Consider the following 20,044-nt stretch of genomic DNA (forward strand, 5'->3'; position numbering starts at 1 on the left):
CTCCTTGGTGAACCAAGGAGCCTGGGTGGTTCGCTGCCGCAAGAGAGGCCGCAGAGGCGCCACCCGGTCCAAGGCCCCAGCGGCCGCACTATTCCATGCAGCCACTAGGTCCTCCAAACGGGTGTGGGTCAGGGCTACAGGAAATGGCCCAAGCTCCGTCTGGAACCTATCAGGTTCCTTCGGGGGCCTGGGGCGGAACCATCTTGGGCACTCTGGTTCCGCCTCCCCGCGGTGGGGAGTAGCGGCTGGAAAGTCGAGCCGGAGCAGTGAGTGATCAGACCATGACAGGGGGGTGATAGCTAAGTCCCCTACTCCCAGATCACTCCTCCATTGGCCAGAGACAAAAATAAGATCCAGTGTGTGTCCTCCCTCATATGTGGGGGCCTGAATTATTTGGGTCAGGTCCATGGCTGTCATGGTAGCCATGAACTCCCGAGCTACTCCGGATGCCTCCCCTACCGATGGCAGGTTGAAGTCACCCATGACCAATAGTCTAGGCGTTTCAACTGCCATCTCGGCGATCACCCCAAGGAGCTCGGGCAGGGCTGCTGATGCATAGCGAGGAGCCAGGTATACAATTAGCAAGCCCAACTGCTTCCCTGGGCCCCACTTCACACACAGGGACTCACAACCGGCTATCTGTGGCACAGTGGTCTGTCTCGGCTCAAGACCTTCCCTCACAATGACCGCTACCCCACCACCCCTGCCTCGTGCCCGAGACTGATGAAATGCGCGGTAGCCTGGCGGGCACATTTCCACGAGGGGGAGGCCTCCCTCATGGCCCAGCCAGGTCTCCGTAATTCCTTCCAGGTCCGGCTCCCCCTCCGACACCAGGTCGTTAATGAGTGGGGCTTTGTTGGCAACGGACCTGGCATTGCATAGGATCAGCCTCAGGCCCTGGCTCTGTAGGTCCTGACCACCTAGATTGCGGGGGTTGGGACATATGACCGGCCGTACCCAACGACTGCGGTCTCCCAACCGGTGATGCGATCTCTGTCTACCCTCGCACCTGCCCCTCCCCACGAACGTTGGAATGAAATTCTCTTGGATTGAATCACCCCTCCTCAACCGTGTGCTACTGCTGCTGGATAGAAAGCCTTGCCGCTTTGCTAATGCAGTCCCTGGGCGGCCAGACAGTCGTGTAAGAGGGGGGGAGACTCACCTTGCCGTGAGCCTCACGCAGTCGGCTACGGAGGACCCAGTACTGAAAAGAGAGGCCAAAGATCGCTGCAGCATCCTGAGGCAAAGAGAAGAGATTGGGCTGCAGGTTGGTGGTCTCAGAGCACGTGAGTGAGCGTGTGGTTGGCGTGCCTCCTACTGATGCCGGGAGTACTCAAAAGCTATTGCCAAAGCCGGAAGAGCCTTCAAGGGCCTAAAACTCTGCCAGCTCTCCAGGGAGGGCCCAGAGTTTGGCGGTGGGCCGGTATTCGAGCCGCATGATCGGCAGCTGGGAGTGGAAGAGCGTGGAGCCTTAAAGAGGCAGAGTGCACCAAAACCGAAGCCGGCAGGAAGGAGGAGGTGGTGGACAGTGTAACTGTGAGTAAGATGGCGGAGGCAGCGAGGAGCAGAGGTGCCTGGCCTAGATCTCCAGGAGATTCGGACCCGGGTGAGGGGACCTCCAGGGGAGCCCCCCAGTCACCAGAGGAAGGTCCTCCACCAAGAAAGGGCACCCCAGGCCCGCTAGAAAGGTAACCCCTAGTAAGGGGGTGTGGGTAACCAGGGCCTCTAGGAAAAGATTCAGGGCCACCATTAGCCCTTCTCCCTCCAGATCACGCCCCCCGCAGACTCCCTGCGCTGGAGGAGGCCAGGCCTGGATCCCCAGGTTCTCCCAGGGGTTCAGGCAGAAGGCTTAGCTGCCTTCTCCCCCCCTCCCGCCTGCCCATCCATCGGAGATGCGGGGAGACCCCTTTGGGTGCAGGGCACCCAGCCCTGCCAGGCGCCAATTGGCCCCTCAATCTTCTGACCCAAGGGAGGATTTACAACCCCCAGAGCTATACCCTTCCCTCCCAGCGCTGCCTGCAAGCTTCCAGGAGGTTTTAGCCAGGGCCGTAGCTCAAGGGATAGCTTCTGGTATGAAACACCAGTCCCAGGGCTCCAGAAGTAGGTCTTCCTGCGATCATCCCAGGGGTCACCAAAAGCAATCCAGATCTTCTGCCCCCAGAGAATCCAGGTCACCCTCCCCCTCCACTGCCACCGAGGCCTCAGAGCTAGAGGAAGGGGAGTTGAAGGAGATGGGGTTTTCGGAGGATGAGGACGCCCAGGCCCCTAAGGCGCCCAAGATTACCGGGCTGTTCCCTCCCTCCTTGTTTAGCTCCTTACTTTGTAAAGCCAGAGCCACGGCAGACCTGGACATTCCCCCAGAGCCCAGTCCAGTGGCTACCACCCCTGGCACAAGCAGGGGCAACAGGCCCCAGGTGGAGAAGGAAGAGATTCCTACTCCAGACATGTTTTTAGAGATCCTTAAATCTCAGTGGGTTAAGCCGTGTTCCTTCCCTAACCCAGGGGGTAACGAACGTAGATTTTATAATCTCAACGCTACCTTCACCCAAACTCTGTAGGTGCCTCCAGTGGATACTCCGGTCGCTAGTTTGGCTTCATCTTCCGCTTTGGTGACTGGAAATATCTCTAACTGTCTCAAAGCAGAGGACAAGAGAGCAGAGATGGTAATTCATAGGTCCTTTCAGGCTATAACCCAGTGACTGCTTTCCTTTTTAACAGGTCCATAGTCCTATGGCTGGAGCAGCTAAGAGACAGGACCCCGGCCACAGAGTTGCGGCTGTTGCAGGACATCTCCAAGGTGCTAGCAGCCACCCAGTTTTTGGTGGATGCCACATTGGATATGGTAAAGTATGCCTCAAGAGCTTTATCCTCTTCTGTAGCATCCAGGCACCTGCTCTGGCTGCGCCATTGGCAGGCAGAATCCCGTGCGAAGTGGCACCTGGCTGGAGCAGACTATACCGGGGACAAGCTGTTTGGTTCTTCATTGGATCCAATTCTTATAGAAGACAGGGATAAACGTAAGGTCTTTCCATCCACGACCAGGCGACCAGAACACCGACAGGCCCCTTACCCCAGGAGAGCATCCTATCGCCCACTATACTTGGATTTCCAGAATCAGAGGTACACGGTTTCCAGGTTTCCCAGGCAGGGGGATAGACAGTTCCCCAGGGACAGATTCAGAGGCCAGCAGCAGGGCAAGCAACCCTTTCGAGGAGGGGGTGGCCATCTGTTCCGCAGGTTCAAGTGATCCGGCCCTGGATCACTCCATCGGCGGCCGCCTCTCCTTATTCACGGATGCCTGGGATCGTGTCACCTCGGACGAGTGGGTCCTTCGGACTGTTAGGCTTGGGCTTCAGCTGGAGTTCCACTCACAAACCCAGAATAGATTCCAAACCTTCACCTCCTCTTCAGACCCGGCCAAGCGGGCCCTACTGGGCAAGGCCAACAAGCACCTGATGGACATCAGAGCAGTAGAAAAGGTTCTGGAGGGGGAAAAGGGTTCTGGGTTTTATTCTAACCTGTTCCTGGTTCCCAAGCGCTCAGGGGGGTGGAGAGCCTTTTTGGATCTCAAGCTATTCAACTCCAGAGTGGTCTACCATAGGTTTAAGATGGCCTCTCTTAAATCCATCCTAGAGAGTATCCGACAGGGGGCCTTCCTGGCCTCCATCGATCTCACGGAGGCCTACCTAAACATCAGGATCGCCCCTGAGCATCGAAGGTTCCTCAGGTTTTCCCATGAGGGCAACCACTTCTAATAAAGGGCCCTTCCCTTTGGGCTGGCATCAGCCCCTAAGACCTTTACTAAGGTGCTGGCTGGGGCCGCAGATCATCTTCGCTCCTTCCCAGTCTGGCTTCATTGTTACCTTGACAATATCCTTATCTTAGCCAGGTCCCCAGCGGGGGCTGAGCAGGACCTGGGACTTACCATCGACACCTTAAGGTCCCTGGGGTTCTCGATCAACCTCGAGAAAAGCCACCTAGTCCCCTCTACCAGGATCCAACATCTAGGGGCCATCATAGATTTGGTGTCTGGAGAGGTCTCCCTCTCCCGGGAACGTAGAGACAGCATTGTTCAGCTGGTGCAGGAGATCCATAAGTCATGCTCTGTTCCTGTAGTTCTTCTTTCCCGGCTGCTCAGGAAGTTCATCTCTTTGATAAGGATCGTGCACTGGGCTCGCCTTCATACCAGAGAGCTCCAGTGGTTCCTGCTTCCGTACCAGAGAGCCGGGATGAGCGACGCCAACTTCAAGGTACTGGTGACACCCCAGGTATGCCTCTCACTCTGTTGGTGGATAACTCCAGCTCTGGACAAAGGATCACTATTCAGCGAGCCAGCAAGGATGGTCCTCACAACAGACGCAAGCCTCTTCAGCTGGGGAGTGCACCTGGAATCCCAGATAGCCCACAGCCGCTGAACGCCAATAGTCCTGCGCAACAACATCAACTGGCTGGAACTCAGAGCCATCCACCTAGCTCTGGGCCACTTCAAGACTGCAGTGACTCACCACCATGTCCTGGTCTTGACCAACAACGTGGCAGCCAAGGCCCACATGAACAAGCAGGTAGGCACCCATTCCAAGGTCCTACGCAATGAGGCCCTCCGGCTGGGGAACTGGGCGGAGAGGAACGTCCGATCAATCAGCGCAGAATACATCTCCTGGATAGAGAACCAACAGGTGGACTGGCTCAGTAGGGAGACAGTCAGCAATGGAGAGTAGCAATTCCATCCCACCATCTTCCAACAGATCTGCAGGAGGTTCGGCCATCTAACAGTGGACCTCTTCATAACTCCAGCGAACGCCCATCTGCCAAGCTTCATATGAGGTTCCCATCCAGAGGCACCATGGACACAGTCGCGCTTCACTGTGGTTGGCCGCCCGGTATCCTCTACGCCTTTCCCCCCTTCCCCTCATTCCCGGGGTCCTGAGGAAGTTAGTAACAGAGAGAGCAGAGATGGTCCTAGTGGCTCCCTTCTGGCCATGCCACCCCTGGCTAGCAGACATGGTGGATCTGTCCTCAGCCCCCCATTGGAGGATCCTGCAAGGGGAGGTGACCCTGCTCCAGGGGTCTCTGGAGCATCCGGACCCAGAGTGGCTCCATCTGACCATCTGGAATTTGAGCGGGAGCAATTAAGAGGGGCCCAATTCTCCGCAAAGGTCATTACGACCATCGAGGCATCCAGGAGACAGTCTACAACTCACATTTACAATGCCTCCTGGGTCACCTTTGAGGATTGGTGCCAAGCGAGGGACATCGGCCCAGCCACGGCATCCGTGCCCCAGGTTCTGGACTTTCTGCAGGAAGATCTGGAAAAGGGTCTGGCTCCTAGCACTCTGAGGAGGCAGATCTCTGCCCTTTCCATGGTCCTGGGGAGGGGGTGGACACCCTGCCTTTATCCCAGGACCTGTCCTAAAGCGTTTCCTCAAGGGGGCAGTGAATCTGAAGCCCCTTGTGGTCCATCGATTCCCGACCTGGAACCTACCCACAGTCCTCCAGCCACTGACCGAGGTGTCCTTCGAGGCCTTGAGGAAGGTTTCCCTCCAATTCCTGACCCTCAAGGTAGTCTTCCTAGTTGCCATCACATCGGCCAGGAGAGTATCAGAACTTAACGCTTTCTCCAGCAGAAGGGACCTCTGCTCATTCCTAGACAACCGGCTTGTCCTCAGACTGGACCCCACGTTCATGCCCAAAGTCAACTCTCAGTTCCACAGAGGCCTAGAGATAGTTCTGCAGGACTTCTGTCCGAAGCCTTCCAGGGATAGAGAGAGATCTTGGCATCGCCTAGACGTCAGAAGAGCCTTGTGCATCTACCTGAAGTGCACGGCGCCCTTCAGGTGCTCTGAGGCCCTCTTTGTCTCCTTTCAGATGTCCACCCGGGGAGCCAAGGTCTCCCCAGCCTCAATCAGCAGGTGGATCAGATCGGCCATCTCCAAGGCCTACAAGGCACGAGGACTCCAGGTTCCTGAGGGCATCACCGCGCACTCCACCAGAAGTGCTGCCACCCAGGCTCCTATCAACGAGTACTGCAGGGCTGCCCCCTGGTCCTCCCCCTCGCCTTTCATCAGGCACTACCGGCTAGACGCTTACGCCTCCACAGAGGCAGCCTTCGGGAGGAGGGTTCTTCAGGGAGTCCTAGACTCTTGTGGGGCTCACGCCCAGGGATCCCTCCCAAGGACATCTAGCTTTGGTATGTCCCATTCGTGACTCCTCCCACACCCCTCTTTGGAGACTGTCAGTTAGTCTTACCTGAACTGCATGTCTCAAAGATGGCGTGGGAGTAGTCACTCCTCCCTTTAGGGCACCCCATGCTAGGGGCATGACTTAGTTCAGTGGTCAGTCAGGGACCAGGCAGGAAGGATGTGTGTGTGTTATCTGTCCCTTCCTTTCCAGGTTCTCTGCTACGACCAACGGTTAATCTGGGAGGTCAGAGGAGTTACGGAGGTGTGGCCTCAAGATTTACCTCAGCCTCCAGCGCAAAAGGGCTGTGTTAATACCCATTCGTGACTACCCCCACACCATCTTCGAGACATGCAGTTCAGGTAAGATCAACTGACATTTTACACAAGTATTTTGCATAATATTGATTTAACTTATTTATAGTGTTTATAATTTAAATCAATGCCAGTTAAAGCATTCGTAAAATTTATAACACTATGTTTGTTTTTGAAAAATTGAATCCGGCATTGTGACATCAGTTATACTTGCAGCTATTTATACTATTAATATTTCACTCTTTCTTGTGCAGAAAATTACAGCACACTGGAAAGTAATTCCCTATCCTATACTATTATATTATTATAGAGAGCTTATCCTATGTACCTCATCACTAAATCCTGCATATTTTTCCCTCTTTTGTTGTGTTGAAAGATCAAGATCAAGTGTTTAGGCATTGTCCATTTCTGTAAAGCTTAAAAGAGAAAATATCTTATAGGATATGCATTGTTATTGTCCTGTGTGAATGTGGAAAGACAATTGACCATGAGGAAAAAATAGACTGGTTTACAACTAAAGAATTAGATGTTCCAAAGGTGCTTTTTCAAGAGGCAACTGGACTTTCTGGTTTTTTTTCCTTTGAAAATGTTTTGCTTCTCGTCTAATAAGCTTCATCGGAGCTGAAGGAGCTTCTTGGATGAGAAGCAAACATCTTCAAAGAAAAACCAGAAAGTCCAGTTGCCTTTGAAAAAGCACATTTGGGACAATCATGACCTGGATGACTGAGAGTCTCCATAGACATTTAAAGATTCGGATGCATTTTTGGTTTCACTAATGAAGACAAATGTAACCTTTTGCCTCAGAAGTGAATTGAATGATCATTGATACACTAATGCAGTATATTGTTGAGCAGTTCTGTCTAGTAGATACACCTGCCATCTGGGACCTGAAAAGATAGTAAAAAATATCCTTGCTACAGTTTGCTTAATTTTTATTGTGGCTGCAATTAGTGCTGGTTCCTATTTGTAACTAGATTTCAAGATCAGAGAAAATTGTTATGGGATGATCTTTATAAATACATCAAAAGTTGAAATATCAATGCAAGTTATCCCTCCATTTTCTTTGAGACACTGTTGTTGTGTTTTTGGAATCATTAAACTGTTCCTACCTCTTTTTTTCCATCTAAGAATGACTTTGTGAAAGATTCCTAATAACCTATTTCTCTTGCTCAGACTATGTTGTTGTATAAGCATACCATTAATTGGAATAAATGGGACAGGTGGCAACTTTATATACTCACAACATGTCCTTCCTTTGTGAAAAATGGTTTGCTCTAAATTGCTAGTCAAAACAGGGATATTTTTTTCCCTTGACATTCTACTACTTATCAAAGGTTTTGAAAGAAAACTCCCTCTACCTCTTTCCCTTCCTTCACACTTTATTGTTTCACTAAAGCACTAAAAGCCACCCCCTCCATAGGCCCACACAATTCCAATTAACATTAATGGAGTTATGAATACACATGACTGACAACTGGGCCACACAGTGCAGCATTGGAAACATCGCATGTAGATTTACAAAGTGGCATTTCAATTAACATTTGCTTTAAAAAGTGCCAGCTACCAGCCTATGTTTTAATGGGAAGCCTTGCGATGAAGACAGAATCATTTTAAAATATGCTTCTGTACAAGGATGGGGAGGATACAAACAGCGGTCTCCATGAATATGCTAAACTAAGCATACTGTAGTTGTCTGCAAAGTAACCACTGATGAACCTCTTTGCTCATGTTTAGATAACACTCTACAACATAAATTTCCCTCTGCAAACTCATTACAATAAATTTAGTTTATCAGCTATCAGGCAATCTATACAGCACAAACTGAAAATAATGTCTTTTGGGGTTGAATCTGCATTGCCATGTCAGGGGCTAACCTCTTGGTTGCTGAAGCGTCACATGATAAAGATTATTCCATCTTTCTTTCTTTCTTTTTCCTGAATATTCCAAGCAAAATCATCTTCTGAAACGTTTGAATGGATTACATAGAGGTTATGCTTTTTGCTTTGGTTTTTGTATCAAGCAACACAGCAGTAAAGTACATGGTTTCCATGCAAATAGTACCAAATTATGTCTGTTAAGCTCTATCCTCATTACACAGCAACAAAAAGTGATGATGACAGTGAACTCAATGGTTTTACTCAACATACAGAAACTTCATAGATTTCTAATTTAGTTCTATTTTAGCATGAGATAAATAATTGATTTATACTATTAGTTAAATGTTCATTAGAGAAAAAAAAATAAAAAAGTTAATCTTTTAAGTACATTGTCTTCTGGCCAAAGAACTTTAGATGTTGATGATGTCTTGGAGAAAGATTTGGGCAGTGGGTTAGCTTTCCCACCAAGACACTTGGACAAGTATGTAATATTCATTTTCTGATCTGTTTCACACATTGTGCTAAGCCTTATTCTGCTTAATTATAATTTGCTGAATGAACCACAATTCACAGAATGCACAATGTGCTAATCAATAAACCGAGTTTAATAAAATAGAATGATGATGCATACAACATGGCATATACCCCCAGAGATTAATGATTCATTAATGCAACTAATTGTTCCACAGTACACTTTCCCATTTAAGATGATGACAATTTTTATTGTATTTTACAAGTGTGCTTTTAACAGTAACCACAATTTGACAAGCCAAAATTAAACAGGTGGGACTTTTCTTTGATTAGAAACAAAATGAAAGGATTCTTTTTCCAGAACATAATTTATTTATGCTTCCTGGGGACTATTAAAAGCACAGAAGAAGGAGCATTAAAATAATCCGGAGTGGGATTTTGCTCAGTCTAAATCAGTGGTGGGTTCCGGATACCGTTTCAACAGTTATGGTTGGAACGGGCCTGGTGGCATCCACATGGATGCGCGTAGTGCACATGCATCTTAGCGCCTCACAAGCCTCCATGATGCTCCAGCTGCTCAGCGGAGCGTTGCACAGGCGCTGTACATGCTGTGCATGTGCACGAAAATACAAAAAAACTTTAAAGACTGGTAAGGAGCTAGGGTGGGCGGGTGGGCCCTCCAGAGCACTGTACCGGAATGGTATCCGGTGCTCTGGGCTGGCCTCAGTACACCCGTACTGGCGTGTACCACCTGCAACCCACCACTGGTCTAAATGTATCTTTGGTGCAAGTTCAAGCCTAAGTAGGACTCTTGAGAAGCCTTCTGTTATTACCTTCTCTATTAAGTATCAAAATGTCTAAGTATCTTAGATATATGGCAGCATTGATCTTATGAATCACTGAAAATAGAGTGATTGAAAGTTTAGTAAATATTGTCCTCAAAATTTAGAGGATAACATAGGAATTCTGCATCTTCAATCAATTTCTTTAAAGGATACTTAGGGCTGCTATGCTAGAATGTGTTAGAAAGAGATGCACCTTTAAAGGTGCTGCTAATGTGGGAGCCTTTTCAGTTAGGCTATATATGCACATGTAAATGAATCTTTGGGATCGAACACAACAAGTAGAAATGGAGGCAGAGGGGGGTTATTAGGACAAGGAGTGGTGATAAACCTGATTTTTCAGTGGTTGAAATCAATGGCAGTGAAGACCTACACAGTGGGTTGCAAAATATATTTTCTATTTCAATGGCTACTTCAGGATGTTGTACATTTTCTTCCATTTTCCAGAAATTTGGCTCAACGCAAAGCTCATTTCCTTGAAGCTTTTACTTATATAATCACTATGCATTATTCATAATCATTATTTCCGCATGCATAGTTCAATAGTTTTATTTATTTCAAAATGACTGGCTTAGTTCAATGTAATAGCTGTTTTGCACCTGTCTTTCGCAGTACTCTTTTCAAATTTGGATACTGTCCCCTTTGTAAACAAATTACGAGTCTACATAGGCAGATTACCTATCTAGAATCTGTAATCTGTGCTCTCCAAGCAGAAACTAGGTGTCTACGTCAGCCATTCCACTCTATGGTGAAGCCACACTATCAGCCCCCTCTGCCACAAAGATCTTGCAGGAGAAGAGCTGTCTGGACAACTGTGGGATCTGGCAGGTTGAGAGCTGTGAACCATAAACCCAAAGCTTTTGCTGTGACCCAGCAAAACAGATATAGTGCCCTTGCTGACCTTAATGGGGACACTAAAGAGATAGGTCAAGGCAGTTGTGATAATGATGACTCAAATAAGCAGGGGATCGTGGTCCAAAACGAAGAATTCTTAAGATAGTCAAGAATGCAAGTAAGGACTGTGACGTTGATGCTATTATACATCTTGGCACTAATGATCTATCCCAGAAAGATGTACTTTCTGTGCAGAATGATTTCCAGAACTTGGGGTATGAACTTAATAGTATAGGTTGTAGGCTTATCTTTTCAGAGGTTTTACCTGTATATAAGGAACAAAAAGGGAAGGGCCAGCGTGTAGCAGAGTTTAATGTTTGGCTAAAGGAGTGGTGTAAAAGGGAAGGCTTTGGTTTTATTAGTCATGAAGCCTGTAGCTGGTCCAATGAAAAACTGTACAAAAGAGATGGGTTGCACCCATCCAAGAAAGGAACTGAGTTACTTGGCATTAAATTCACAGATTTTCTTGATAAACATTTAAACTGAAGAGCGGGGACAGAGAATTAATAGATACAGAACATCTCTGTCCCCAGCAAACTAAAATTCATAGGGTTATAAATGCATGTAACATAGATGTGTGTGTGGGTAAGATTATCACTCCTGCTGTCAAGCAAAACCAAGCATGTAATAGTGATTGTCATACCATGTGCATGAATCACACAAGTGGCAAGAAAATAGGGGCAGTCAGGCATAATACAGGTTATGTAGACAGTAAACACAAGGTCAATCAAAATGGACTCAAATGTCTATATACCAATGCACAGAGTATGAGGAATAAACAGGGAGAATTAGAAATTCAAGTAAAAGAGGGCAGATATGATATTATTGCCATTACAGAAACTTGGTGGGATGAAACTGACAAATGGAACATACAGCTAGAAGGATTTAAATTATTTAAAAGAAATAGACCAAATAAAAGAGGAGGTGGAGTTGCACTATATATAAGAAATAACTATGTCTCTACAGAAATAGAGCACAACAATAATGAGAACTATCTTGAATGCATTTGGGTCAATATTAAAGGTTGTGGGGGAAATGACATTGCCATAGGTCTATACTACAGGCCACCCAACCAAGCAGAGGAAGAAGATGAACTTTTTGCTAGTCAGCTAACTAAGGTATGTAGGAAGCACACCACAATAGTAATGGGAGATTTTAACTACCCTGACATCAACTGGGAAACAAACTCTGCACCAAGTGGAAGATCCAACAGGTTCCTAACAAACCTAGCAGACAACTTTGTTTTCCAAAAAGTAGAGAAGGAAACAAGGGGATCAGCCATACTGGACTTAATTCTCACTAACAGAGAGGAAATGATAGAAGGTGTTGAAGCCATAGGAACCCTGGGGGCAAGTGACCATGCAATATTGGAATTCAACATTATCCAAACACAAGTAGTAGAACAAAGTCAAACTAGAGTCTTGGACTTTAAGAAAGCTAATTTCAATAAACTTAGAGAGAGCTTGGGAAAAATTCCATGGACGAGAATCCTCGAGGGGAAAACAACTCAAGAAGCTTGGGAAATTTTGAAAAATGAGATTAGAAAAGCCCAGTCTAACACAATACCAATGAAGAAGAAAAACAACAGCTCCCAAAAGAAACCAGCATGGCTGCATAAACAACTATCTGACAAACTGAAAGACAAAAAAAGTAAGTATAAAAAGTGGAAGGAGGGGGACATAACTAAGGCAGAATATCAGCAAATAGCCCGAGCCTGTAAAGATGAAGTGAGGAAAGCTAAGGCTCACAATGAAGAAAGGCTTGCCACAAAAGTAAAAATTAACAAAAAAAGCTTCTTCCAACATGTTAAAAACAAGAAAAAAGTTAAGGAAACAATTGGTCCATTGCTAGGAGAAAGTGGCAAGAAGGTGACAAGCAACAGGGAGAAAGCAGAACTATTTAACTCATGTTTTGCATCTGTCTTTACACAAAGGGATAAAACAGTCCAACCTATCAAAAGCAGCACCACAAAATTAGGAACACAAATTGAAATAGGGAAGAAAATGGTAAGTGAGCACCTGTCTACCCTAGATGAGTTCAAATCACCAGGACCGGATGGATTACACCCCAGAGTTCTGAAGGAACTAGCAGACGAGATCTCAGAACCACTGAATTATATCTTTCAGAGATCCTGGAACACCGGGGAACTACCAGAGGACTGGAAAAGAGCTGATGTGGTTCCCATCTTCAAAAAAGGGAAAAAATTAGATCCAGGAAACTACAGACCTATCAGCCTAACCTCAATACCAGGAAAGATTCTGGAAAAAATAATCAAGCAACGAATTTGCGAACACCTAGAAGCAAACAAAGTAATAGCCAAAAGCCAACATGGATTTGTCAAAAACAGATCATGCCAGACTAATCTTATTGCATTCTTTGATAATGTGACAAAATTAGTGGACCAGAGGAATGCCATTGATATAGTTTACTTGGACTTCAGTAAGGCTTTTGATAAGGTAGACCATAACCTACTACTAGATAAAGTAGAAGAATGTGGGTTAGACAGCATCACCACCAGATGGATTGGTAACTGGCTGACCAACCGCACTCAACGTGTAGTTCTCAATGGAACTGCATCTACATGGAGGGAAGTATGCAGTGGAGTACCCCAAGGCTCTGTTTTAGGCCCAGTACTCTTCAACATCTTCATCAATGATTTGGATGAGGGAATAAATGGGGAACTCATCAAATTTGCAGATGATACCAAGCTGGCAGGAATAGCCAACACTCCAGAAGATAGGCTTAAGATACAGAAGGATCTTGACAAACTTGAACATTGGGCACTATCTAATAAAATGAAATTCAATGGTAAAAAGAGTAAGGTTCTACATTTAGGCAACAAAAACGGAATGCACAGGTACAGTATAGGGGATACCATACTCAGTAGTAGTAACTGTGAAAGGGATCTTGGAGTCCTAGTGGACAACCATTTAAATATGAGCCAGCAGTGTGCAGCAGCTGCCAAAAAAGCCAACACAGTTCTAGGCTGCATCAACAGAGGGATAGAATCAAGATCACGTGAAGTGTTAATACCACTTTATAATGCCTTGGTAAGGCCACACTTGGAATACTGCATTCAGTTCTGGTCGCCACGATGTAAAAAAGATGTGGAGACTCTAGAAAGAGTGCAGAGAAGAGCAACAAAGATGATTAGGGGACTGGAGACTAAAACATATGAAGAACGGTTGCAGGAACTGGGTATGTTTAGCTTAAGAGAAAGAAGGACTAGGGGAGACATGATAGCATTATTCCAATATCTCAGAGGTTGCCACAAAGAAGAGGGAGTCAAACTATTCTCCAAAGCACCTGAGGGTAGAACAAGAAGCAATGGGTGGAAACTAATCAAGGAGAGAAGCAATTTAGAACTGAGGAGGAATTTCCTGACAGTGAGAACAATTAATCAGTGGAACAGCTTGCCTCCAGAAGTTGTGAATGCCCCAACACTGGAAGTCTTTAAGAAGATGTTGGATAGCTATTTGTCTGAAACGGTATAGGGTTTCCTGCCTAGGCAGGGGGTTGGACTAGAAGACCTCCAAGGTCCCTTCCAACTCTACTATTGTATTGTATTGTATTATGTCAGTCATGCACATATTATCAGCCATGTACTGTGTATTGCTTTAGCAATGTGTACAAGGTGGATATATTTCCTCAAATCATTTTGGAACCAATTCTGGGTACTTCTGTGGTCAAAGCCTCTTACAAAGCACCCAGGGCTAACTAAAGTCTATCTCTAAATAGGCTCTCTAAGCCAGTTTTAAACCTGTCCAGCTGGGTGCTTTTGTAGCAAAGGCTGTAACAAAGCATCTGAGGTTAACTGAACTTTATGTCTAAGCAGCATTACTCTCCAATGTAATCATTTTTATTCTAATTGTTTTGTCTCCACATGGCCATCATGAAAAAAGAAAATGATTCAAAACAAAACAAATCTTACAGCCTGAGAAGTGTGGGCTTGATAAGGAATATTATTTTAATATCTGATAATCAGTTTTCCATTTTGTGACATAATACCAGAAATAAACTTGAGACAAAATAGCTCTATATGTGGCATAGTTTCCTATGAGTTGTTTAGGGGTACTGTATCTGACTGCTCTTTAGAAGGCCAGATCCTGAAGATGAAACTCAAATACTTTGGCCACCTAATGAGAAGGAAGGACTCACTGGAGAAGAGCCTAATGCTGGGAAAGATTGAGGGCGTGAGCTTAAATGGATTTCAGAGATGGTAAAGGACAGGAAGGCCTGGACGAATGTTGTCCATGGGGTCACGATGGGTCGGACATGACTTTGCAACTAACAACAACAACAAATATTGGAAGTGGTAACCCTTTGAAAGCTGTATGCAATAACATTTCATTTTAATGTATGCTGATTAGTGTACATTCAAAGTGGCTATCAAGTTTCTAAGTCCATACCATCCATTTAGAAACATTTTGTTGGAACCCCAAACTACTTCATACTTTTTTAGGGTAGTCTTGTAATGACACAAGTCTTTCCTTAGGCAAAAATCCTTTCTTATTTTTGTTTTTCTTTAGAAAGTAGAGGTATACTGTATATAGTCATAGCCCATTTCTATTTTCTCTCTCTTCTTGTTATACAACAGCGTAGGGTTATGTTATACAACACAGTTAAACCTTTGGCTTGAAAACACAAATATATGATTTCAAAACAGGATGCTTCTTGCTGCAAAGCCCACTACATACTGCTATTTGTAGCTATGCTGGGTTTTCAAAACACACCCACATCGTTTGGACCAAGATCATCTATCAACATGTGTACCACAAACTAGAAAAATGTAAAATATTCATACGTAAGAGACGCTATTTTCAAAAGCTGATGCTTTTGCAGTTTATTACTTAAAATTATTGGTTTAAAAATGATTTGCTATCATCTCTCAACATGAATTTCGGGCCATATTCTTACTGCTCCTTTATTTGCCATAATCAATAAGAACTCTTTTCCCAAGGCACTTTTAGACAGTTCATTTAGCTTGTTTCTCAGCAAAGAATTATTTAGGGATATAGTAAGGAGAATAAAAGGACCATCATAGGCCTTCTCAGTGGACCAAAGCCAAACGAATGGCCTCTTTCCTATTTTTCTGTACTGTGATGATATTATGAAATTTCTCATAATATATAGATTGCTTTTAACTGCCTGTAGAAATCATAATGCCATGAAGTCAGTGTAGGTTGCTATATTGCTACAAAAATAAAGTAGAATGAACAAGCAATTTATCCAAGATAAAAAATCTGCAAACCCTCTATAATCAATGTACCAATCAGATAATAGAAAACCACTAAGCACAGCTTAAATATATTTTGATTACAATTAGTAATTACAAGTTGCATCTGCAACCAAACAGAGCAGATAATTACTTCCTATCAGGAGCACTTGTAGTCATAATTTCAGGTACAGCATATAATCTTCACCCCCTAGTATTTGCTATTTTCTGTCTATTCTTTTCTAATTGACATCCAACATTCATTATCAAAATATTCAATTCTGACTCATCTTCCTTCTGCATTTTAAAAGGCATATTTTGTTTATTTTCAGATTTTTGCATGTCACAGCCGAATATTGACATCTGGACCTTATTTACCCTTCAGTCCTTTTCTCCAGTCAATATGCAGAGCCACAGTGGCACAGTGGTTAGAACACAGTACTGCAGGCTATTTCTGTTGATTGCCAGCTGACTGCAATTTGGCAGTTCAAATCTCACCAGACTCAAGGTTGACTCAGCCTTCCATCCTTCCGAGGTCGGTAAAATGAGGAGCCAGATTGTTGGGGAAAATATGCTGACTCTGTAAACTGCTTAGAGAGGCCTATAAAGCATTGTGAAGCGGTATATAATTCTAAATGCTCTGCTATGCTTTACCTTTATAGTACCTTTATAGTAAAGTCTTGCATCAATTCAGAAGCACAATGTACTATATATGCTGATTTTAATAACTTTGCTTTTTCTTCATTAAAAAGGTTCTTCTGGAACCTGGATAGTTTGAAGACTTGCCTTTGAAAGACACTCTTCTCTCTTCCCAAGAGTTACAGTAAAACTGATTCAGAAGGAAACACATGCAGGTAATTGAGAGTATAATAAGTCAATGATAGTCCAGAATCAGGAAAGGATATCACTTGGTACTGGGCAGGGAGACCCAGGTGAACCTCCCTTATCCTTGATATGACATCTTTTAGTCACAATGATGTAACAGGACACTGATACTCTTTCCAAAGTTTAATTTCATGAGATAAGTAGCATTCAATTATAATAATAAAAAGGATAATTGTTATCTAAATACTATTCTTGCTAATGATCTTTTACTCTCTATTTCTTACAAACTCATTCTGACCAGGTAGTGAAGTCTTGGTTTTTATCCCATTCTGTACTCCAGGGAGGGACAAAACTTTCAGCAACTTTCAGGTTGGGGTTGAGTTTGTTACTAGTAGTACTGGACAAAGTGGCAATAGCTTTGTTTTTGTTTTTTTCCTTCTGGAATTTGTAACATAGAGGTTAGTGGAGGCAGACGTTCCTTGTTCTAAGCATAAATGAATATTTATATTTTTAATTGATATTCTCTTTCTCAGTTGTTTTTCATTTCAATTACGAGAGGCGCCAGAGAACCATAAAAAAGAAGGCCAATGGACAATGGAAACAGGGAGAGCCTGTTCCTGAACCCCCCAAAATACTATCTTCTGAATGGAGAAATTAAACAGTCTGTTCTGGGGTTGATAAATTTAGGAATATCTCTGTGCATTATTTAGTTCATATCCATATAATTCACAGCAAGGCTAAGAAGCATCTAGGAACATGTTCCTGAACATTTTTCCTACTGAAAAAGATAATGTTGTATATATATTTGTTTTTGTAGATTTTCACGGGTACAGGTATACAGGTTTTGGCGTATTCAGGTCTTACACGGGAAAAACCCGAATACACCAAAACCTACCTACCTACCTACACACACACAAACACACACACACACAGAGACATATTCATAGATTTTCATGGGTGTAGGTATGTTGGTCTTGCTGTATTCAGGTTTTTTCCCATGTAAGATTGAGATTGTCTTGGCAACGTTTCGATGAGGTCTCACTCTCGCCATCTTCAGGTTGGTGTTTTTGGCTTAAAGTGTGGTTGAAACTGCTGTCTTTCTATAAATCTTGGTGGGGGGGGGGGTGGAGCGCTGGCTTTGTTTCAGTAAGTGGATTGATTGGCTGTGTGGATGTATCATGATTGGTAGATTGGTGCTGATTGGTGCTGGCTTTGTGTCCATTGTTGTTTTGTGTTATAATGGCCTGGGTGGTGGGTGGGACTGGTTTGTTGACTAGGGCTAATTTCCAGATGTCTGGTAGGTGGGAGGTATCATCACATTTATTCATGTTGTGGGGGTGTTTCTCTATTTTGATAGCTTCCATAATTATTCTCTTGTTGAAGTGTTCAGTTTTGAAGATTAATTTGGTTTCTTAAAAATTAATTTCGTAGACTCCTTGGTTTTCTAGCTGGATTTTGTCTTTGGGGTTTCTTAATATGTTGGTTATTTTTTGGTCTGTGTTCAAGGCTGTCTTGATATTATGTTTGTGGAGAATTTTGATGATTTTATCTGTGGTGCCTTTGATGTAAGGGAGAAGGGCGATGCCATTGTCCTGTTCTGTGTCTTGGTTTTTTGGGGGAGTCTCCCTTTGGATTAGGTTGGTAATTGTTTTTCTTTGGAATCCGTTGGAGATTAATACATTTGTGAGAGTGTGTAATTCAGTTTTCAGATGGTCTTTGTCGGCTAGGCGTTTGGTTCTGGAGAGGAGGGTCTTGGCTACAGAGTTGATCTGTGCAGGGTGGTGATGGGATTGTGTGTTTAAGTAGTGGTTGGTGTGTGTGTTTTTTTCCAGTAGATGGTGTGTCCTAGGGAGCCATTGGGTTTTTTGTAGATTAGGAAAAAATGTGATGATACCTCCCGCCTACCAGACATCTGGAAACCAGCCCTAGTTAACAAATGAGCCCCATCCACCACCCAGGCTGTTACAACACGAAACAACAATAGACACACAGCCAGCACCAATCAGCACCAATCTACTAATCATGATACAACCACACAACTAATCATTCCACTTATTGAAACAAAGCCAGCACTCCATACCCACCCACCAAGATTTATAGAAAAATGGCAGCTCTGCTCACACTTGAAGCCCAAAACCCAGCCTGAAGATGGCGAGTGAGACCTTGTTGAAATGTTGCGAAGACAATCTCAATCTTACATGGAAAAAGACCCGAATACAACAAGACCAGCATACCTACACTCGTGAAAATCTATGAAAACAAATATGTATATGTGTGTGTATTTGTATGTGTGTGTGTATGTATATGTGTATGTATGTATGTATGTGTATGTATGTGTATGTGTATATAATATAATTCAATATAATTATATATATATTGAAAATTCAATATAATGAATTTTCAGTTGTTTTGACTTTTTTTTAACTTTTCTGCAACTCATCTTCAGTGATGAAGGCTGGATTTCAACTGTCATAATGCCATATAGTTCACTAAGGTAGCAATCCTATATACATGCTTAAGGGTGTAAGTTATAATTTATTGATTGCTTAAGTATCAAGTAGCTTCACATTGTCCCATATAGCTGTTGACTGTTAGAGATTTGCTCTAAGGATTAATTTGTCTTCTATAGTTTTTCCTTTGTATGATAAAAGGTCTGGAGTTAGAAGGAATTGTGCACATAGTGAAATTAATAGTTTAAGGTCAGGACAGGGCACACAAGTGAGTTTATTTCATTTTTTCCAAACCTGTCTAAACAATTGGCTTCTCTTCTTCATAATTCCCATGGTTTGTCCTTGGGAATATGCCTTTCTTCTGTTTTTTGGTCTTTGGCAGTTTCTCTACATAATCATCCTTAACAATTTCTTTGATTTCATTCCATAAAAATAAGATTCAGTATTTTAAATCAGTGCAGATGTTCTCCTTGAACATGTAGGTATATGGTCAAAACCATATTGATTTTGCTTGATTTTCTACTTACTTAAGCTTGACTTAGAATGTGCATATGATCTGTTAGAGTGAATTGTTCCATAGTAGTCAATAGCCACATCATTGCTGTTATAATTGAGCTTTTCCACTTACCTATATCAATAATAAGTTAATTTGATTTCTGAGTGCTCCATCCACTGATGTTCATATATGCAAGTGTCATTGCAGTTATGTGAAGAATGTGTTAGCAATGAAGAAATCATTAGATTTGCAGAAATTGATGTCTGTCCCCTGTTCGATTTCTATACAGAAGGCTATAGGCTATACAATAAAGCTATGCTTTCCTCTTTAATGTTTCCACCATCGGCATTCTGGTTGCCAACAATAAGGAGCATATTTTGCTTATATGTCTGTTGATTTCAGATTGAACCTGACCACAAAACTCATCAACTATCTCTCTGTGTCAATGGTTGGAGCATAAATTCAAATAATCCACATATTAAA

Source organism: Natrix helvetica, assembly GCF_964273705.1.
Source record: "Natrix helvetica genome assembly, chromosome: 1".
Taxonomy (NCBI): Eukaryota; Metazoa; Chordata; class Lepidosauria; order Squamata; family Natricidae; genus Natrix; species Natrix helvetica.